The sequence below is a fragment of the Ctenopharyngodon idella genome, chromosome 15 (genome assembly GCF_019924925.1).
Source record: "Ctenopharyngodon idella isolate HZGC_01 chromosome 15, HZGC01, whole genome shotgun sequence".
In the NCBI taxonomy this organism is placed as follows: Eukaryota; Metazoa; Chordata; class Actinopteri; order Cypriniformes; family Xenocyprididae; genus Ctenopharyngodon; species Ctenopharyngodon idella.
In genome coordinates this window covers 17,951,625-17,975,619 of record NC_067234.1, presented here as the reverse complement: position 1 = coordinate 17,975,619, position 23,995 = coordinate 17,951,625, and the positions used below count along the sequence as shown (strand labels likewise).

General features: G+C 34.4%; 2 long non-coding RNA genes across 2 annotated transcripts in view; one reads left to right on the top strand and one right to left on the bottom strand.

The window, feature by feature from the left end:
- Positions 1-926: 926 nt before the first annotated feature.
- Positions 927-23,995, top strand: part of LOC127495430 (uncharacterized) — a 33,399-nt gene continuing 10,330 nt past the window's right edge. The window contains exons 1-2 of the long non-coding RNA XR_007925121.1: positions 927-1,458; positions 12,882-13,052. This is a non-coding gene — a long non-coding RNA (uncharacterized LOC127495430). The remainder of the gene's footprint in view (positions 1,459-12,881; positions 13,053-23,995) is intronic.
- Positions 5,474-16,196, bottom strand: LOC127495431 (uncharacterized). The gene is made up of 3 exons (XR_007925122.1): positions 13,685-16,196; positions 12,261-13,243; positions 5,474-8,395 (listed from the first exon to the last, which is right to left on the bottom strand). It is a non-coding gene; the product is annotated as an uncharacterized LOC127495431 (long non-coding RNA).

Below are 23,995 nucleotides of genomic sequence, written 5' to 3'. Positions count from 1 at the left end.
ATATGGGGAGAAATAAAGTTCTAATTTGGTCAAGAAACATGTGTATGAAACACTATACTGTCATAATGCAATGCTTTTTTGTCTTTAAATAAATGTCAGTTGTATGTATATTACAGATGTATATTACTATCTAAAAGTTTAGGGTCAGTAAGATTTTTTGACAATAACTGTATTTACATTGATAAAAAAGTATTTCTATTTCAAATAAATTCTGTTCTTTTGTACAGAAAAGTTCATCAAAATATCCTGAAAAAAATGTAGTAGAGAATATTAATTAGTACAACGGTTTTCAACAATAAAAAATGTAATATTTTACATATAGATAATAATCATAAATGTTTCCTGAGCAGCAAATCATCATATTAGAATGATTTCTGAAGGATCATGTGACACTGAAGACTGGAGTAATGATGCTGAAAATTGAACTTTGATCACAGGAATAAATGACATTTTAAAATATATTCACATAGAAAACAGCTGATTTACATTGTAATAATATTTCACAATATTATTGTATTTTTGATCAAATAAATGCATTCTTGGTGAGCAGAAGAGACTTATTTCAAAAACATAAAAAAATCTTACCGACCCCAAACTTTTGAATGGTAGTGTATCTACCATAAGCAATACCACAATAAAATAGTGAAATAAATAAAGCCATTTAAGTAACAAATCTATCATTTCATTTGGGTACACACCTCCCACATATATCCTTCTACCTTTAGTTACTTCCTCCCCAACCCTGGCTAATTTTAAAATGGTGTGAGAGATAATAGGGCTCTAATTTGGTTAAAATGCGCATCCATGCACACGTGCTAGTGTTAAACGTGAGGTCACAGAGGAGTGACTGACTTGGGCTTGTCTGACTGGGCCTCTTGAAGCATGGCCTTTGCATTCCAGCGTTCAGACAAGGGCCAGCAGCTCCTATGAGAGAGCGAGAGGGAGGAAGTTTCTGCAGGGAAGGGATTATGCTGTTTCCTCCCCCTCCCATTCGCTCTCTTCTAGTGCTCCATAAACTATGTTGGAAAAGCTCTAGAAACTTAAACCTGCTCCTCAGGTATATGACCCTGCAGACAGGATTATGCTCTCTCCGCATCTGCTGTATCTTTTTCTGCTCTTCACTTTCTAGCCTTTTTTTTTTTCTTTGGGTCATGTGGTGAAGGAAGGGCCAATCTCATTGGAGAACGGAACGGGGAAACTTACAGCTGCACAATGCTGAAGCCGGTTTTCTGCCTGACAGGCACTTAAAGCAATTCCACTCGTGGATGAGGTAGGGGGTGGCGGGCGGGGAGGGGGGTAATAGATCGTTCGCAGGAAGGGGGAAGGTCGTTTCACTTCTTTAGCACCAAGTTTCTGCGTGGGCTAGACAGCAGTTATTTCAAAACCTAAAATGGAATAGACTGTAAAAAAGGTGGATGCTTCACTCCCTTTATGAGACTTTATGAGGCTAAAGGCATGGTAAGTGAGTTCTGTCTTCTTTGTCTACACAATTTTGTTCTGACACTAAGAGAGAGTAAAGTGTATTTGTGCCGTGAATGGACATAGACTTAAGCAATCTTTCCAAATTTTTAATAATGTTTTTTTTTTTTTTGTTTGTTTGTTTTTTATCTGTGATCTTGTATTGACTCTTCAAACAAGCTCTGTGTGCCTTATCAGCTGAAACTGAGAATTGAGGCAAAAAGCCAGCTTTGTGCTTGAATTCCAGACGAGTTCATGGCCTGGTCTGGATTTTCAGTCTTTTACTTGAAAATGTGAAAACAAGAGGCTGAATTTACTTTCAGCAGTTCCTGGTTACATATTGTCTTTTGATTTTTTCTTATTATTTATTTATTTTTTTTTTCATATTTGGATGTATAAAATTGTATCAGTGTTCTCAAGACTATAATATATGTGTTATACGCACACATTCATATCATAAACGTAAAAAGTTACATATTTATTCATAATAGATAATGTTAAATATATTTTTAAATATTTATAAAATTGTATTAACATAAATATTAATATATTATTTTTTAGAAACATATAATAATATTTTTGTTAATATCAAATAATAGCTTAGTATGTTATCTCTTTTTTTATAAACGTTTTAGGCCTAAGTGAAGTATGCTTTTAGCTGCACATGTGTCTAGTCCAGTTTCTCTTTAGCGACAGCAAACACTAACCAGCAGGCTCTGTCGTTTTCAAGGACTTTCTGGGAATAGCTTTCAGTATTTACCTGGGTGTGCTGTTCATCGCTGCATGGAGTCCTGTATGCTGTTTATTTGTGTAGTCTGCCTAGACATCCAGTTTAAAGTTTTGTATGAATGGATTATTTGTGTTTGTTGTGCTGTCAATAATTCTTCAGTCCATTCTGTCGAACCGATTTTTAAGTTATTAACCATTAAACAGATTGATTACATTACATCAATGATGACTGACGTTTCCGTGGATGTGGAAAAGCTGTTTTCCTATGCAGGTTTTTAGTGAGTTCAGTTGTAGACTGAAAACAAGCCTGCTGGGAATGCTGCTTGAAGACCTACATTCATCGAGTTGGCAAGAAGGCCCAATTAGCAAAGTTAAGGTTCTTGGTCTGAGGTGCCACGCATGGGAGTAGTAGGTCAAGTGTAGATCAAGAAAATTGTAATTGGAGTTCACAGAGGATTAAGACAGATTAGATCCATCTTGCTCAAATTCCTCTGGTGAATGTGGAATTTCTTTCACACTTGCATGTTATGCTGCTGAATGTGTTTGTAGGTATTCCCAGAACATTTTCTGAGCCATTTAAAGAGGAAAAAAGGGTTTTTTTTAGTTACAACTTAGTATTCAGGGACTTTTACTTTTAACAGACGAAGAGAAAGACTGTATTGGAGGGAGGTGAGAGAGCTTTTATCGAGGGCCGTCTCGTAAGGGAGACTTTGCTGTAGAGACAGCCACCAAAACTTGTGATATTTTCACCTCAGATTGGAGGACTTTGTCAAAGCCATGAAGCAGAACATGGAAGTAGCTTCAACCGCAGTATTTTTTGTTGTATCTGTATTAGAATTGTTAACATGTATTCATTACTTCAATGAGCTCATTGTTTCTGCCTTAAATTAATACATTGTTTAAATTAATAGATTGTTAGCTAACCGTGTGATTTGTATATGTACATTTCTGAAATTACATAACTTAATGATGTTAAATGAAGATATTATGCATAGGGTTGGGAATCGAAAATCAATTCCAATTCTGGAATCAAATACTTAAGGTCAGGGATTGGATGCTTGTTATAAAATTAACATTTTAACGTTTAACTTTTGATCCCTTATCAAATTCCTTATCAAATACTTGATAACTTAAAATTAAGATTCGATTCCTTTGTGTGCATTTTAATATGACTTTAAACGAAGACTCGCACGCTGTTTTCTGCGCTGCACACACATCCAAAATGTGCGCAAAGAAAGCCACCTCTCATACTGAATTGTACTGAGTTCTCTTCCACGTCTCCGAGTTCTCTTTTTTGCACTTGAACAGACAAATACACACAAAAATATGTCAAAATATCCTCATTAACACAGTCGGTTATGTCTTAACTGAACGTAAACAGTTGGCAAAGAAAACGTGTGTGTAACAGTGTATTGGATCTGTGCAGCTCTTAAAGTGACAGCAGCCTAATATTCCTGCTGCCGTCTCTATAATAATGTTAATCAAACAACAAAAGACAAAGAGGAAATTCACTCATTGTTCTTGTGTTTGTAATGTATATTTTATTTATAAAGTGCAGTGTTACTTTACATTTGATTACAGTTTCTGTACCTGAATACCTGAAAATCTTAAAACAGTTTATTTAAATCATATCTTTGTTCAGTTGTATTTATTTGTGCGATTGCTAATTTGTTTATTTGTTCTTTTTAAAATATTGAGTGTTTACTTGTCTTTAATAATGCTTTAAATTTATATGAGTTAGGCTAGTTGTTTTTGCTATGGTATTTTTAAACCATAGGCCAAAGTTCCTTGTGTTCTCTAGCCTGTTGATTTTTGTTCATGGTGTTCAGCTACAATGAAATGTTTTGCAGTAAGACTTTTAAGTTTTTTTTTTTTTTTTTTTTACCTTATTGGAATGGAAATTGTAAATCGATGAGCAGAATCGGAACCGGAATCGTTAAAATTCAAGTGATACCCAACCCTAATTATGCATTATATTACACTATAATTTACATTATGTTATTATATTAATATGTTTGAGCTCATAACCCAACACTTACCACCAAACACTGCATAACAAATTACATTTAGCCTCATGTTTAATAAATACATTAAATACAAAAATTGATTTCTAAAATAATTCAATAAAAGTCCACCTTTTGCACTATATTCTAAGGCTTCTATAGCTATATGATAGTGTAAAGTTAATATCATCCTCTCCGAACTGGCTTTCAAATCTCATTCAAAAAGATGCATTCAAACTTGGTAAGTTGCAGTTGGTTAAAATGCATTTGGTCTTTTACAAACCTGACTCAAGGAGGTAGCATATTTTGACATTTTTTATTGTGATGGAGATTTGAGAGCCACATTTATGGTGCTTTTGTATTTTATTTTTTTTTTAACCTGACTGTGAAAATAAGTGAAAATTTTAACCTGACAGCCTTAATGTCTTTGATTGTACAAGTAAATTTATTGTAAATTATTTGAATTCTAGATTCATGTGTAAAATTAGGAAATCCTGATGCCTGCTGGGAAGAAGAGGCTTTCCTTGTAAATTTAGAAATCAGTTTTAAATTATTATTACATAAAAATTCACTCAAAATGACCGTGTGAATCAGAGCCAGTTCAAAATTAATTCCTGGCATGTTCATTTTTTTTTTTTTGTATATCTTGCTGACTGATATCCCAGTCAAACTGAAACATGATTTTTAACTTGGAATTGCCCAAACATGCTTCTGCTTATGTTATCGTCTCCTTTACAAGTAAGCTGTACAAACACCTGTGATGAGTACAAAGAAAGCATTACATTTCCAAAATGTTTTTTTTCCAAAATCACAGGACACTTGTTTGGGGAAATGACAAGACAAAAGAAGCAGTATGTGAGTTGAATGGCTCACTGATATCCACAGGAAATGTCTTCTGCTGTGTTGCAGAGAGAGCGAGAGAGTTTGAACTCGGGTTCAGCAAACAGCAAGTAATGTCAGACTCGCCACCATTCGAGTCAGTGTGTTTTTGCCATGAAAATATATAAACCATTTAGCATGATTTTGATATGTGATATTCTGTCTGCCAAAACAACCATTTATTTCTGCAATACTGCAATAAAAAAGAAATTCTTGTAAACTTCTGACATCTACAGAAGGTTTTCATGACAGAAAGAACTTTTTGAGTTTTTTTTATCTATCTATCTATCTATCTATCTATCTATCTATTAAAATGTTGCTTGCAATTGGAACCTTTATGTTTAAGAGTGATATATAAAAGTAATACATTATCTGGTCTACTTTATCTGTTTCATAGCCAAGAATTAAGACTTGAATTTTTTTAATTAATCTTAGCTATTCCTACAAACAGTTTATTGTATCATTGTTTGTCATTTTTATAATATTTGGGTGGGAGGCTCATGTGATATTATTAATGCGGGCACACATCCTCTTTTGTGTTCCGAAGTGGCGCCTAAGGGTTAAAAGTCTCAGATTTAAATACGTAATGCCAACTATAGTACTCTCCCAAGCTACGTACTTCCAGAAGTACTTGGAGAAAAAAAAATTGTAGTGAAAACAGCTAGGGTTTCAGTGAAATAAGTCTCCTCCAGGCAGGGGCTCATTCTCCACTGTAATCCTTGAATAGATCTTCTAAATGACAAAGCCCTGATGTCATGCTCTCCTTCTGTGTGTGTCAAGCTGGCAGACATACCGTCGATTCACAGCAAGATCTGTCCGCAAGTCCAAAAACACTGAAGAGTGAGGACATCCATGTCCACAAAGAGACGACTTAATCACGAGCAGAGTGCTGTAAGAATAGCAGATGTACAGAACCACAAAACAGGATTGAGCAGAAGAAGAGCCATTCAGATACATGTTAGAGATGATAACACAAGTTATTAAGATGGAGATTATGAGATTTGACATCCTGTGAAATGGAGATTTATAGGATTTAATCAAGACGTGTCAAAGAATGTTGTAGTTTTTTATCTATGTATATTCAGTATTCAACTTAACATATGAATACGCTGGAAAAATAGTGTGATTAACAATTTTCACAATTAATTACAAAGAAAAGGCAAATTAAACATACATACAATTTTTAATAAAGACTGAAATAGTTTCTTGTAAAATGTACAATAATTATAACCCAAGTATTATATATATATATATGTATGTGTGTGTGTGTGTGTGTGTGTGTGTGACATCTAGATTAAGTTATAAACATCAGTTGTGTTGGCAACATTTGTGATCCTGGACAACAAAACCAGTCATAAGGGTCAATTTTTTGAAATTGAGATTTATAAATCATCTGAAAGCTGAATGAATAAGCTTTCCATTTATATATGGTTTGTTAGGATAGGACAATATTAGTCAAAATTATCTATTTTTCTTTTATGCCAAAGATATTTTGTAAATTTCCTACCGTAAATATATCAAAAATGTATTTTTGTGAGTGGATATGCATTGCTAAGGACTTCATTTGGATAACTTTAAAGGCGACTTTCTCAATATTTAGATTTTTTTGCACTCTCAGATTTCAAATTTTCAAATAGTGTATCTTAGCCAAATATTGTCCTATCCTAACAAACCATACATCAATGGAAAGCTTATTTATTCAGATGTATAAATCTAAATTTAAAAAAATTGACCCTTATGACTGGTTTTGTGGTCCAGGGTCTGATGTAATCTCTGACTAAAAGAGAAATATAAAGAATTTTGTCATTTTACATATAATTACTTTTAATGATATTAATTTATATGAAATATATTATGTATAATCATTTATGATTCTGAGTAATATTAATAAGAAAATATATTTTAAATAACTATTGTAAAATACTGATAATTAGTTGTATTGTTATTATAATGTAAAAAAAAAAGAAAAAAAAAAAGATCAACAACAAAATTTGTTTTATTAAATAAATAACTTCAGTATATAACCTTAGTATAATGGAAAACAGATTTTATCGTATATGAACAATACTTTTCCCCCTCCAGGTTAACATTCATGTGTAAATGTTTTGCTCGATGATATTATTTCAGTTACTTCTCTTTACTGCACATTTAATGAAACGTCACGTGTGCGGAATAAAAAGCAGTCGGAGCAGGTTGATTTGGTGAGCTCCTTTATCTTGTCCAATCACCACCCTTCTTTCTATCCTGACCCTTCCTCGCCCTCTAATTATTGGACAGCAAACCTCTATGACATCACAGAGGGAAGTCGTACACATGGCTGCTGTCAAGTGATGGCTGAAGCTGATCTGTCTGTGGAGGATGGGGGGAATTTGGGATGTCTGTTAGAATAGATGGGGCATCGGAGGGCATGGGAAAGTGTGGCGGGGTCACAGGACACGTGTGTTGAACCCAAAGAAAAGTCAATCAACTGGCCAGCCCTTCAAGATGTATCCTGCTCCCTGTCCAGAAGGCCCAAACTGTGATTGGCTTGAGAACAGCAAACTAAAAATGGGGATCTGTTTTTCCCAAGCTCCATTTTGTTTTATTGCTGGCTAAAATTTTAAAACGAAGAGTCTTGCCTTTAATGCATATGTGAGAAACTCCAGTAGGATATCGCTGTAATTGTTACACCCAACAAAACATGGAATTTTATATGGTTATTTCTCAAAATTGATTATTTAGACATGTTATTTTCATTGAGCCATTAATCCAAATACAGAGTTTCCGCTGTTGTTTTGTGAAGGAGCATTTCACATGTGGTTGTGCTAAAGTAAACATGGACAATAATGATGACATATGCTCGTGATAGCTTTAACCGGAGCGTTTCTGCATCGAAGGAACAGAAGGGATGAGGCCGTTTTAAAACCAAGGTTGCTTTGCTTGACTTCCCCTGCTGGAGTGATCTCCCCTTCACATGACTGCTATTTTATTAACAATTCATATGGAAATGAGGGGCAAGGAAAGACCAGATTCTCACATAAACTTGATGCGGCCATGAATGTGTCTCTGTGTTTGCCATGACCCCGCTGTGGCATAAGACACTGCCTGCTAGGGCCTGAGGGGCAGACACAAAGAAAGAAATGAAAAGCAAGCACATTCCTGCACGGCACACAAAGGCAGCAGGAGAAAGGGAGAGAGAGAGAGCGGGAGAAAAGACAGAATGAACCCCATCTCTCTCCCTTTCGCTTTTTTTTTCTCCCAGTGTGATACCAGCCTTTTCTCCAAGTCACCGTGCCTTCGGGTCAGTCGTCCTCTGCTCAAACTCTCTCCACTTTTTTGTTGTTGGTCTATGATCAATAATCAGACATTAGGATTCAAACGTCAGAGTCCACATTCAAACACTTTTTCATTTAAATCTGGAATTAAACATGATTAACATTATGATGTGAAATCATACATAGCTATTTAAAGTTTTTAAGTCACTAATCAAATAAGCTCGTTGTGAACTCTTTGGAACATTCGTCATATATCAGGTTTTGTCAATTAATACAAAGCAAGGTAAAACTTTACAATAAGGTTCATTTTTTAACATTAGTTAATGTATTAACTAACATGAACTAACCATGAGCAATACATTTGTTGTTAATCTTTGTTAACGTTAGTTAATCTTCACAGTGCATTAACAAATTATACTCTTGATTTTAATAAAGTTTTAGTAAATGTTGAAATTAACATTAATAAAGATTAATAAATGCTGTAGGTCATGTTAACTAATGTAGTTAACTGTTAACTAAAGTTTTACCCAAAGCAAATATTAAATTCATGTTAATTTTCACTCAAATGTTTATCCTGATATAAATATCATAATGTAGAATAATTTGTAATGAAATATTGAATTGTATTTAATAAAATGATACAAAATAGAAGCTTTTTAGTGGACTTTTGGACCCCACTGTATGTCAAAGTAACCTAACCAAATTTTTCTTTGTGAAATATTGCACTTTTAAAATAAAAATGAATTTTTAATGCTTTTTAATGATAGAATTATTCTAGAATATTATTTGTGCATTCCTACTTCATATATTTTGTATTTTTATTAATTATCTATATTTACACACACACACACACACACACACATATATATATGGTAACCTTATTTTACAGTGTCCTTGTTACACATTACAAGTAGTTACTGTAGTAATATAACTATAAATTATGCATTATTACATGCGATTAACCCTAAACCACATCCTCATCCTAACCCTAACCCTATAGTAAGTACATGTAGTTAATTAATATTACTCAGTACTTAAATGTATAATTAAACTGTAATACTGACACCTTAAAACAAAGTGAAACCTATATATTATATTTTACATATTTTGTAACACATTGACACCACTGTGGTTGTTCCATCAAACATCTGTACAGTGAAGTGTGCTTATGCTAAACTCCATTAACCTGTTTAAAAACCAATTAGGTTTGTTTGTGTGTATTTGTGTTTGCTCAGGGTGCTTGTTGCAGCACTGTCATTCATGAGCCGGACTCCTGCCTTTGGGGGGTGCAGGGGCGGTGGTGACCGCCGTCATCTTTTGTGTATTGACTCGTTTGTGTCACACTTCGCAACAAGCTGAATCTTGTCATGTAAATAGAGGGTATTTAACAGTTCTCAGGCAATTAAACAGATAATGGTGTTTTGTTAGCTCGGGGATGCAGAGGGGGATCTTTTTGTGATGTGTACTGAGGGGGATCTGTTTGAGAATCTGTTTTAAGAACGACAGGGTACAAGAACGACAGAGGTACAGTCCACAAAAACCAATGTATTGGACCACGTGGATGTGTGTCCACCAAATTGCTATAAAAATCTGAGATTTTTTTAGTATTTATAATAGCAAAAATTGTATGTGAAAAAAAAAAACAGATTAGTGTGACATAGCGCTTGAGACTTAGCTCTATTAAAATGCATTATGAGGATGGAAAAGCAGTGGGATTATTGGCAGATAGACGGGGTTATCGTTTGTTTGCGGTGACCAGAACGCGAATGGGCTGGAGACATTGTCATACGGTAGGGTCAAGCTTTCAGCCTAATCTACTGATGTGACTATAAATAATGCATAGAGTGAGCTCAACAGAAAATCACAGCTGGTCTTGGCTTCATTGTCTATTGTGAGTCACACGTTCGAGCAAGCCAAAAGAACATATTGAACGGCAGTCTCAAAGTCAAAACACTAAGACACATCACACACTTTTGGACATGGCCGTTTAACGCGTACCACAAGTGATATCATTGCATTATGTTGAAAGTCATTTGTTTGGGTCACGTTGGGGACGAGCTGACCAGATATTGTCTTCTGTGCGTTTAATGCATTGGCAATGTAGTTTTTATTTTTAAATTAAATTATATTTCATCATAAATCACTATTTTAGACAATCAAATGCTGTTAGGACCTTTTTTAATTATTTTGAAAGGCAGACAGAGCATCTAATTGTGTCTATATTATTTCTTTTAGAGAAGTAATGCCATTTTCTAATATCTTTCTTAATAAGTCTACATATTTCCACTGTAAAAACAAGCACCACGGATTTGGCTTCAGTATAACATTTATACATCTGTTCTAATGTTGAAAATTGCATTAAAGTTGTATAAATAATATGAAAAATATAAGAAATGATTAGTAAAAATTATATTTACATTCAAAAGCTCCATAATTAAAGCAGTAAAATCTTAAAAATAAAGGAAAAAAGCAGCTGTTCAGAATGGAAAGATGGTAAATAATTTACCAATTACATTTTAATGTTTGTGCATTTAAAATGGACAAGGCCTGTATTTTTATGACAATAGCCAGTAAATGGAATCAGACAGTGGGTAATTTCCAGACTGAACTCAGACCTTAAGCTTCCATTTTCTGTGACCTCACCGCCAGCTACTGACATGGCGCGTGTCGTACACTGCATGGGGCTTCGTCCAATCAAATTTCTCCAAAATATAATCCCCACTTCAGCACCCTTAAACACCCAGTTTGGTGCATTCTCAATCTTTCACCCAAACTTAATCGAGCAAGAGAAAGAGTATGTCTACTACAATGGTTGATAAGATACAAAACTTTTTATTTATTTTTTATGAAAATATAGTTATAATGATGTAAATACATATATGGGAAATATGGGATGTTTTAGAAAAACAGGATCACAGGAATACCATTGTTAGGATTTTTTAATTGAAATGCTTTTTTTTTATTTTTACATTAGCCAGTTTTAAATAGCATTTTAAATAGAATATAATTCAATATTTTTTCTAACTCATTTAATCAATCTTGCATTTGGGATATTTTTAAATTTACTATGTTAAAATGAATTTATTTTTTTCATTTATTTGTTTTAATAGTTTTTGTAAGATATTTAAAAAAAAAAAAAAATACTGAGCACAAAGTTGATTGTAGCCAAAAGTACACAGTAAAAATGATATTTTAATGTTACTTAAATACAGTCTAATAATATTGTCTAATATAGTCCAATATTATTTTGAATAATATTGTACTATAAAAATATATACTATTTTGACTTGTGTCAGTTTTGATGTCTGCAATATTTATTTTCTAGACTATGTCATCATATTCTACATTTGTGTTGTCATATTCTTAGAACATACGACAAGACAAATGATCATTTTTAGTGACCATTATTTAGTATGCTTTTGGTATTTATATTATCATTGATGTTGAATGATGAGTTCATATCACATTCTTATATATAGTTTCCATATATATTGTGACTTCAATATATAAACAATTTCAACACAGTAAATTAAGAATAATTTTACTAAAATGAATTTGTGTTTTACTTCTTGTCGTTTTCTGTCTCCAAACAGAAAGATTTCCTCTAGTAACAGCCTAAAACCAAATGAAATGTTTCCTATTAGTATTTAAGAAGTCCAATACAAATTCAGTGATGTTTAACATAAGAAATCACATCATAATGTGTACACAGTGAGAGCCCAGTAATCCCACAATAACTGCAACACGTCATATGATGAGAGACACGGGGAAATTCAAAGAGTCTCAGCTTTAATACAGCATACTCAACATAAATGTTTCAGGTAGATAGTGTACATTTATTAAACAGCTGAAAAAAAGATCTTTTTTTTTCATATTTAATCTTTTTACATCAGCTGATTATACCAAATCTAATATATGAGAACATAATTATACTCACCTCATGAGACATCAGTTTTTCACATGAAAATTGTTATGTTTTTTAAAAGGAGAAACTGTCATCCATACATCTTTTAAGATGGAATGGAAACAAAAGCAGTGGATTTGCCAGTGTTTTTGTTTAAATAGTCTAAAAAGTCCCTCTGTGGTTAGTGGTCATCCCAGTTGAAATTGAAAAAGCAAACAGTTGTACATGCAAAATCCACGGGTAACACAAAGCTGAAATCACTCAATAACAGATTAAAAAAACTGACACTGATTAGAAGTATCACAACATGCTTATCCAAATGTCCCAGATAATCAAAACAATGCTTAGAGGAGCGTAGAACAGGAAGAAAAAGCAGAAAGAGCAAGAGAGGAAAAGAGAGAGAGAGAGAAAAATGGAGAAAGAGGGACAGAGAGAGAGGGAGGGTTCGAGGCGGCTAAGTACGAGAGAGAAAAACGAGAGAGTTGGCCCACAACGCAAGCTTGATTAGAAAAAATGCTTACTAAGCTATCCGTTTCACACATGCACAGACTGAGGGTTCGATATTCAGCCGATCGATGAGGGAAAAAAAGGCACAAAGGCAAAATCGGACGGAGCTCCTTTTCAAATTCACATCTCCGATGTCCCCCCCTGCAGTGTACGGTGGTGCGACGCACGGGGAGCAAGGGTTACCTCAAGGCTGTTCCGTGGACCATGCAAACAAGTCTAGACCAGTGACCTGCTCAATCGCTTCCTCTGAGGGCCAGGCAAGTTCGGTCAGGAAGAAGAAAGCGAGGCGTGCCCTCTTTTCAATGAGGGAGCAAGGAGGTAAGGAGGGCAAAGAGAGTAGGCATCTGCTTCCATGGTTACTAGCCAAGTATGAGGATCCTGCTATTCAAAAGGCTCCGTTCTCATGCTCTCAGCCAGCCAGAGTCACACGTTTAGAGGGAAGGCAGCACAGGAGGAGACCCACGGCACCAGCCGCGCTTCTTTTAACGCTCTAATGATACGTGCCTGGGCTGCTCACCAGAAAAGGGAGAAATGAAGGATAGAATATGTCACATGACTGCGTAACATAGCTCTATTATTTATTACATTTTTTTTTTTTTTAAAGCGAAGCGTTATTTCGGCTATTGCTTTGACAGGTCTGGTTTCAGTAATTCAAAATTTTTTAGGATGAGCGTGAAGGTCAAATGCTGTTGGATATGTTCCAGATATTGTGTTTTGGTGAAAAACGTCGCCGGCTAAAGCACAGACTTCTTAATCGCATTCTTGGCAATTTTGGTTAGAGTTTTTGCCTTTTTTTTATATTAATCCTTAAATTTCTCACACTGGATGTATTATGTGCTGTTTTAATTAGTCGATTTTCTATTTAAGAAAGTAATATTATGAGAGGTTGATGATTGATGATGGTGAATCTTTTTAAAGAAGTACAGAGTCTATGAAAAAAACATGCTTACCTCTGTAAAATTCACTTTCTTGGACTGTCAGAACACCACGGGTTTCTTTCAAATGAGGGAGACGCACAGACAGAAAGAAAGAGAAATCATTACATATTCCAATGTTTTTAGTAATACAGTTGATGCATCTTAATTTTTTAATTGAAATATTTGTATTTCTGGCTAAATGCTGTGGTGAAATCCGTTTTGGCATGCTGGACTTGTCCCAGCAGCAGACACTTGCTCCACCAGACGAATTCTAAAAAATAGACAGATGGCTTGGACAGAGGAAAGGGGCAGAGCAAAGAGAGATTTACTGAGGGATCGTGGGAAAGTCTTGAGCTCAGTTCACCTGCTTAGAGGGAGGCAAGAGCGAGAATATATTTTCTAACCAGTGACCCATGATTAAAGGGAAGGATAAAATTGTATTTCAATCCCAAGCATTGAACTTATTTGAAAATCTGTGATTTCATGATAGACATAGTTATAATAGAGAATAAAATGTAATGAAAGTGCATTTATAATTCCATGCGGATTTAAATTAGTTATTAAAATATGCGTTTTATTATATTTTGTTTTAGAATGATGAAGGGAAAAATATGATGCTGCAACTTCATCTGTATAGGATGCAGTTTGACTCTTTAATTTGGGTTTGGTTAGGAGGTTGCATTGATGGTTTCCTTTCATTTGTGGCTCTGGCAGTGATTCTATTTTTGAGCAAGTGTAGTTTATTAAACAGTTCCATCTAGACAGGCAGCGTTTAATAATGTAATAAACCAATTGACTAAAACATAAGCTCCAGTCATAGAAAAGACACATTTAATAGACACTATTTCCATTTGTGTGTCAAAAATGTCAGGCCATTTAATGTCATTTCAGTGCACTTGGGATCAAACAAACGAGTTCCCTAATGTTAAACAGGAAAAGGGGGGGATCAATCGATCCAGGCACTTGCCCTACCAGTGTGCGGAAAGTGAGAAGACTTTGGGGGAAGTTAGGAAGTGCTACTGGTGTCTTATCCTCTTTACGTCTATTGTTCTTAACAAAGGCCAGTCACAATAACCCCTGGGGTGGATGGCACTCCACTGAATAGCCACTTTGGTGGGATTTAACGGGTTAACCCTGCACAAAAGGGGTTGCGGCCATGTAACACAGCAGGGGTAGAATGTTGGAAACACCAGGAATCTACATGCTCCACTTCCCTAAGTGTTGGCCTTAAATCAACTCTGGCTTTTGCATATTTTCCATACATTTTGGGTTCTTTTTCCCTGCATTATGTGGATGCTGCAAGTTTGGTTCTGTTTAGCGATGCAAAATCCTCCAGATTTGTTTAGTTACGGCAAAAAAAAAAGCCCGGCATTGAGCATTCACTGCCCTCGAGTAGCGTACCTGACCTGGAAAATGATTTAGACAAGGTTTGCTTTTCTGCTGCACTCTGATTAGGTTTCGGCAAATATTTATTATTGTAGTCTTGCTCTTTGTTCTACTGGCTCTGATTTTGATTGTGAGTTTCTTTGGTTTGCTTTCCATAAAACTGGATCATAACCATTTATTCCCTGTCTCCCTGGAGTGATTTCAGTTTTTGGAGTCTGCTCCTTGGGGAATGGAGGGAGAGAATGAAGCTAAAGCCTGACCTGGGATTGATTTCATTTTGAGAGGGTATGTTGCTATGGAAATTAGTTTGTTAGAAACTCAATTATTCACACTTTTGTAGACCATTAATAGGGAGCTTAAAACATGATTAAAATTATGAACCATAAATATTAAACTATAAAGCAGATGTCCATTAAGTTATTAATCCGCATCATTTTTAGCAGCAATTTTTTTCAAGACATGCATGTATCAAACTCCACATTGATTATCAGCTAATATTTGAGCAGAGGATGAATATTTAGATCCATGCTTTCCATATAATTCATGATCTCAGTGCACTGTAATTTCAGAATCTTCTTTGTTTGTAACAAGCATTGATCACATTATATCATATGAAGAAAATGTACTCCCTTCTCAACGTGTTACCGTAATTATGAATATTATAGTAGCACTGAGTGGTATCACACAATCGAATTGTGCAGCAGTGAAATCTGAGTCTCCGTTTCATCGGCTCCTTGTTTTGATTCCACCCCTGAGGAATCGTTCCCCTCGTTTGACCCCAGCTTTCATTATGTTGCATTTCTACTCTGTTTCCATTAGCCATACTGTTGAGGGATAACACTTTGCATCGCCTTTGCCTCCCTACAGAGACTGTGGTGTGCACAGATTCTTACATGCTAAGCAATGCAACTGTGAGTTTTAACAAAGTCATTAAAGTCACCTTAAATTTGCTCATAAATAAAAATCAATGTAGTTCGATATGAAAATGAGTAGATATCATGCTGTTTACAATATAATACAATCATGTTAAAATTAAGGTCCATTCACAAAGCCCACAATAAATTGCATTTTGTGAAAGAGAAAATGTATTTTAAAATTTTTAAATATTTTTAATGATTTTTTAATGATTTTTTTTTTAACATTTAATGAAACGTTTTTTTTTTTTTTTTTAGAAATAATATTTTCTTTTTCACAAATCTAGAAATAAAAAAATACAAAAAATACACAAAAGCAAACTCAATTTTCAATCTATTTATCATATTTAGTAATTTAGCAGACACTTTCATTCAAAGCAACTTAAGGAACATTTCAAACCATTTATCATTAGAGTCAACAATATTTGATGTAAACTAAAGAAGTGAATGCAAAAGTAGAGAAAAAGAAGGTTAAGGGCCCTTGTTTATGATTGTGAATTAGTTAACATGACTTTATTTTAAAAAGGTTACACATACAACAATATACATAAAAATTAAATATAGGTTTTGCATAAATGTTATGCATACTATGATATGGTAATAATTTATGAGAAAAAAAATGAATAGAAAAGAGGAACAAATCAACAAAACTTCTCTGAAGAAAATGATGTAATATTCATCACAAAACTGTATATGATAGTAGTGTCATTAAGACTAGAGTGCATTTAAAGATGAGATGGTAACACTTTAGAATAATGGTCCGTCATTAATAAGTAACTATGTAGGAAGTAATGCAGGACTAATGAGTAGTACTACATTAACACTTCAGCTACTACTATTACTAATATAGATCAAGCTTAACTAATCAGTAAGTAATATCAAATTTAGAAGATCCTTATTAGCTAATCAATACTTACCTAATGAGATTAGCATTATTAATAACTATTAACTAACTGACAAATTGTAAAGAACATTATCGTGTGTCTGAGACGTAATCAGTCATCATTTTTACTCCGAATACAGTCATAAAATGCATCACTAATTACTCAAGTGTCACCTAGTCACTATGCAGGAGCTATAGTGATCTGGACCATTATTTTAAAGTGAAAAACATCTTTTTCACTTTAAAATAATGGTCCAGATCACTAGTACTTCTTGAGGAATGACTAGGTACTTGAGTAATAAGTGATGCATTTTATGACCATGTTCCGAGTAAAAAAGGACAATCTTCAAGAACTACTATTGATCTGGAAAAAGATGTTTTTCACTTAAAAATAATGGTCCTGATCGCTAGTAGTTCCTGCATAGTGACTAGGTAACAGTTGAGTAATTAATGATGCATTTCATGACCACATTGAGAGAAAAAAAATATAATTGCTCACATCTCAGACACTTTAATGTTGTGATTATTAATTAATTAGTAATTCTTTATAATTTGTCATAGTTACCTATTAGTTCTTAATGATGCCAATCTTATTCTGTAATTACTGATTAGATAATAAGGAACTATATTAGTCCTAAATTTGATATTACTTACTGATTAGTTAAGCTTGATCTATATTAGTAATAGTAGTAGCTGAAGTGTTAATATAGTACTACTCATTAGTCCTGCATTACTTCCTGCATAGTTACTTATTAATGACGGACCATTATTCTAAAGTGTTACCGATGAGATTTGTCAGTATTTTTTTATTTTCTGAGGTGGTTTTAATTCTGTATTATTATTTCCTAACCATTGTTATGAAAGCAGCTGTTGTAGATCTAGTCAATGCATGGCAGGTTAGGACTTATTATTCATTTATTTTTTAAAAAACCCATTCTCATGACCTTCTGAATGGCATTTAAGTTCCACGCTTTACTAATGCCACAAGTCATTTTTGTCCCCCGCCTTGTGGTGCTGTGGTAAATGCTTTCAGAGATCTGAGAATCAAGGTGCATACTTCAGTGTATATTGTCTATATTTGTGGTCCAGACAGAGTCCAAAATATGAGCCTGAGTGTCCTGAACGCATTTACAGTTGTTGCATTGATGTCCTGTACTCAATAAGATGTCAGTGGAAATGAAAATGGGTTGCACCATTTTATTTTTTTTCCTCATTTTGTTACGATGGTGCCACCAGCACGTTTAGTAATGTGCTCTTTATTCTTTATTGCAGTCTCACACTAAGGTGCTCTTTAGTAAAAACAGCCGGCGGCAATAACAGCAGTGATGTTCAGAATCTGAATGAATTGGTATTTTCATCTGCTGTGGTCTTGAATGTATCTAGAGGCCAAGGGATAATGATGTTCATGAGTCATTCGACTTTTTAGAAACTTAGTAAGCACTACAGGTTGCATTACATTTAAAAAGGACGTTTTTTTTACTGTGTAGTATGGTTCTTTGGAGGTGTTTCATGTAAATCACACTTCAGCTGTTGACATGTTATTCATTTGTTCTTTAGACATCTGTTCTTAAAAATGCTCTTTTTAATTGAATACTTCACACTAAGGAGAAAATGGATCTTTTGAGAAGTGATCACTTAAAGGTTCTTTGAGGATCTCAAAATGGTTCTTCTATGGCATCACTGCGAAAGCTCCCTTTTTGGAACCTTTATTTCTAAGATTGTTGTTGGGCCTTAGCAGTTTAGTCTAATAATAATAATACATTTCTCATCTTAAGGACATTTTTGTTACTTTTGTATTATAAACAAGTGTTGTGTTGTCATAAAATATGATTAATCAACCAAAACTGGCTGAGAATCACTTATTGTATTTCTAAAATTATTATTATTATTATTATTTTAATTATATAAACACATATATAATTGTGAATGGAACAACATAAATTTGAACAGCTTTTAAAGTGGGATTACAAACATCCTTGTTTGATCAGCTTTGGTTTAGCCTGTCTGTTTAATATTGTTTGATACTTAGTCATCGGTACTGGATCATGTGACCAAGTGTCCAGCTCACAGTGTAAGGATTGCATATAATCATATGAAATCGAGGGAATTTTTATTTTTACATTCCAACTGTTGAAACTGAGTTGTTGTAAGCATTAGTCTAGCTCAAGCTTATTCAGACAGAAGAAATTTCCAGACTTTTGCAACTTCCACACATTTTGAAATATTTAGATACAAAATGTTAGTTTTTTATATTAAATTTAAATCATTTCAAGATGAGGACAAATGCTGCTTCGTGATCAACGGAAAGACCCTGTGAGAGAGAGAAGACCACACTTTTAGTGCGGATTGCAGTTGGTATCATATTAGTTCATTTGCATTTTTCCATCCTCGTTGTACTGGGATTCGGCCTCTAATGGATAACACACACACGCCTATGGTAAGCAATTAACACTAAGCATAGTTGATCCACAGACAAGGAAAGTAATTAAAAAAGTAAGTGATTAAATTGAAATGCCATTTCATTTTTTTAAAAGAGAATTCTGGTTTCACAAGCTTTTGCTTGCATTGATCCTGAAACAATGCTTTATTTAGCCACATTGATGCTTATGTTTATTTTCAAGCCCAGTTCATTTGAAATTCATAAAGTATTGATGTTTTTCATAATCCCCAGATGTAGTGCTTGGCAGTAGTCTTTTATGTAATGAGAAATTATCAATATCTTATTCCATCACATTGGCCTCAACATGACTTATTGATATATATATATATATATTGTGATATATATATATTTTTTGATAAAGGATTAAGCTGCCCAGCTCAGGTTTGAAAACTTTCGTAATCATTTCTGTAGTATGATGACCAATTGATGGAAATTAAATGCCTTTGTTATTTAGTAAATTAAATTAAATTAAATTACTTGGTCTTACTGGTGTAATCTGATGCTTACATGTGTTATCAGTAGTTTAGCTTCCTTTGTCAGAATTTGTTTTTTAATACAAGGTTGTTCTAACAGAAAAACAGATGATCATGACAAAAAAGTTTATCTTTGAGTAATAATTAACATTTCAGTTTTCAAACATGAGCACGACACCTCAAACTAATTATATTATAAATACGTAAATCTCTCTGTGATGAACAGATTTATATATCTCAGGCCAAATGCAACTTTTGCAGACTTCCTACTATTTTGCAGTCATGTATCCGCGGACACTAGGGTGAGTGTGTGTTTACTGGTGCTTCATGTAACTCTCCCCGAACAGAACCCCAGTTTTCCCCTCAATCATCCGGCAACTGCCGCCAACAAGTCCTGCTAAAATACTGACCGTGTTTAGTCTGGCACTGTGCAAGGAGATTGATTGGCAGCTGGGTCAAACAAAGTCATTTTCTTGGCGCCTCTCCCAGCAAATCTCTACTTGATTTGAATTAGTGCTATCAGGTCCCTTTCCACAGGGGCTGACAAAAGACCTTTCTCCGCATGCCTCAGACTTCAAGCTTCAGTCCATCCAATCATCCATCAAAGCAATAATTGCTTAAAATTTACAAAAATGGATGGATTGAGAGAAGGGTATTAAGACAAGAAACACAGGTAACGGTCTGAATTTTAAAGTATATATCAAAGTAAATCCAAAGTAGTTGCAAGTAACACATTGTGAAACATAAAATTTTAAAGTAGAAAGACTGAAATAGTATTTTATATATAGTTTTGATACAGATTCCTCTTAAACGGTTAGTTCACCCAAAAATGAAAATTCTGTCATCATTTACTCACCCTCATGTCGTTTGTTTCAAACACGTAAAACTTTCATTCATTTCCAAAACACAAATGAACACAAATTTGTAATGAAATCTGAGAGATTTCTGTCTCTCCATTGACAGTCTACGCAACTACCACTTTGAGGCTGCAAAAAGTTCATAAAAAGATCGTAAAACGAATCCATATGAATTAGGGGTGTAACGCGTCTCGGTAAAAAAATCGAACCGTGCAGTTCTCCACTCAAGGTTTGGCACACACAAAAATTGTCAACATGCCTGTCTTGGTGAGTATCCTAGCAAACATAGTAGGTTATGTCTAAAGTGAATGTAAACAGTCAAGAAAGACAATGCATGTGTACAGTATCAGTATGTTCGATCCGTGCATTATGTCCTAAAGTGACAGCAGCCTAAAATTCCTGCTGTCTGTGTTTTTAATGTTAATCAAACAACAAAAGACAAGGAAATCATTCACTGCTCTTTACTAAATAGCTTTTTTAACTTTAATAATGATTAATCTTTATTTAATTTATATAGTGAAGATTATATGCAGTTATTTTACATTTGATTACTTTATTAAATTTCTGTACGTGAAAAATACTGTTAGATACCTAAATAACCTGAAAAGCACTGTTTATTTTATTTGAATATTTGCTCTATTGTATTTATTTTTGCTGTTGCTTGTAGTTTGATTATTTGTTCTTATTTTCTTTATTTTTATTTGACAGTCGTCATTTTTTTTCCTGAACATAGCACATGCCGAACCATCCCTAAAACCGTGATAAAAATCAAACCGTGAGTAATTTGAACCGTTACACCCCTAATATGAATCGAGCAGTTTAGTCCAAATTTTCTGAAGCTCTGTAGATGTCTTTGGAGGGACCGGAAACTCTCAGATTTCATTATAAATATCTTCATTTGTGTTACGAAGATGAATGAAGGTCTTACAGGTGTGGAACGACATGAGGGTGAGTAATAAATGACAGAATTTTCATTTTTGGGTGAACCAACCCTTTAACATTTCCGGTTAGTGGTTCCATTAACATTTCTTTTTGTGCTTAAAAAAAATAAATAAATAAATTATTGCTAAATGAAGATAATCTTTGAGAAAAAAAGATGAAAAACACAAATAAATGTAAAACAATTCTTACAAATATGTGTTTTCACGTTTTAATTTTCTTTTACAGCTACACCATGCGATAAAAAACCGAGGCTAGCGTATTTTTCCTAATGTTTTCAATAAGCGCCGTATTTTTTTAAACGACAGCAGCACTCACTTGCAGAGTGCTCTACGTTTTTTACTAGTCGCCTAGAGTTGAAGAATGATCAACTTTGGGTAAAACACAGCGCTCATCACTGTCACTTTTTTCAAATACCACACCGACCAACCGTCACATTCTGCTTGTTCAACGATAACAAACGTCAACGACAAGCACATCTCTTCATCCAAAACAAGTGGCAGAACAAGTGTTACATTGTGTCAACATTTTTATATTCAGAAGCAAACTATTTGCGAAATCAGATACTAGTTAACAGTTCCGCAGATATTCCGTATCATGTCTCAACTGAAAAAAATGCTGCGCCGCCGAATCGCTCTCAAGTGCCCGCAGCAAGGTGTTTTTTATTTATAAAAAAAGAACCGGCTCATAAGAGTTTGGCTGTGTTTGATTCCCTACAAAGAACTGGGAAGAGTTTGGTTCCAATATTTTTAGGTTCCCAAACCTGGATAGCTACATCCTGTTGCTGTACATCAAGTTTGGGTAAAGATTTAACTATTTATCAAGCAAGAGAGGGATTTGCTCTCTGACATCTGGAAAAGTTCACCATTTTTTCAGTGGTCTTTGTGTACTGTGGGCCACAACTTCCTCCTGGAAAACCACACACAGGTGTATAATGCTTTTAAAATTGGCTATGAATTATTGCAGAGAGGCACTGCCCATAACCAAATTCCAGTTTGTCTTAAGTTAGTGTGTGTTGGGTCAATGTGCTTGGCTAAATTTCAAACTAGTACTAGGACCTGTTTTTGTCATCACTTTTTGCCCTAATGTGTTTTATAATGATCAATCTTATTATAATCAATTTCATTAGTTGATCTTCACTTTTTGATGAATTATTTAGAAGATGGAAAAATGGAATATTCAATAAAAACAACTTTTGATGAGACAGGTGAAGGCTAAATGCACATTGCTGGTGAAATACTAACGAGATATTGACCTCTATGGATCATAAGTAACCTCCATTAATGCAAAGGAGCTTTAATTAAATAATGGATAAAGAACATGCTTTTTCCTGCTTTCAGTTAAAATATTTTCCCCAATCAGCTGGAGAATTAAATCAAATTATGGCAACAGTTCTCTCTGTGAAACCTTTTAGGTCAGGTCTGGAGAGTTGCAATGAGAAGTATGGTGGATCTGTCAAGAGTTTTCTCTGTGACTTTAATAAGATTCAGACCAGTCTTGTTTTCACTCACCAAAATGCAGTGCAGTGTGTGAGTCATGAGTCCTGTCATATGTTTGAGTAATTGCTATGAACCGAGTGACTCCTCGACGCATGTAACACTGCCTTGTAGCCAAATGGCACGTGAGGGGCCCCACTCAGCTGCTGCTCGCATTTGCTTGTTTAAGACTAATGGCACCGTTGAGTTCACTTCACGTGTGCACAAACAGTCAGGCTGTGGCCAAAAATATCTCGCTTTTTCAGATAAACTGCCACAGCAATCCCTATCTGTCCTTGCTTTCATTACTTTTGTTAATGCTGGGAATAAAACTAATCGATCAGTCTAGGACTCCATTCTCACATGTCAGAGAGTACAAATCCACTAAGGGATGGAATTTATGATGTATGGAAATATTCTTCATAAGTGAACTAGGATTTGTCATATTCTGGGCTAATCTTTATGCTTACAAGGAATGTAACTGGTGAGGAAAATAAACTTTTATGCAAGTATGCAGTTGGAGGGCACTAGAGAGGAGAGGCTTTAAGTCTGCTTATCTTTATTGCTTACTTTTATAAGATTATTAAAAGATTAGTTTACCCAGCAATAAAATTCTAACATCATTTACTCATTCTCATATCATTCCAAGTAAAAAAAGACTGTCATGGACCCATTTTATGATGCAAGTCTTGTGCTGTGTTTCAAGTCTTCTGAAGCCTAATTGAGTGAGGAAAAGACCACAAATGAATCATGTTCATTCATAATGACTTAAATTTCAGTCCATTTCAGTAAGTTGTAAATAATGCAAAGATTATTGAAGTATGACAGTACGTTTCATTCTTTCTACTTCAAAATTTCATGTTTCATGTCCATTCCTTTGTAATTGTTGTGAATTTCAAATTTGAATCCTAAACCATTTATTTCTCAGTGTATTCACATTTTTGCATTTGGCAGATGCTTTTATACAAAGCATACTG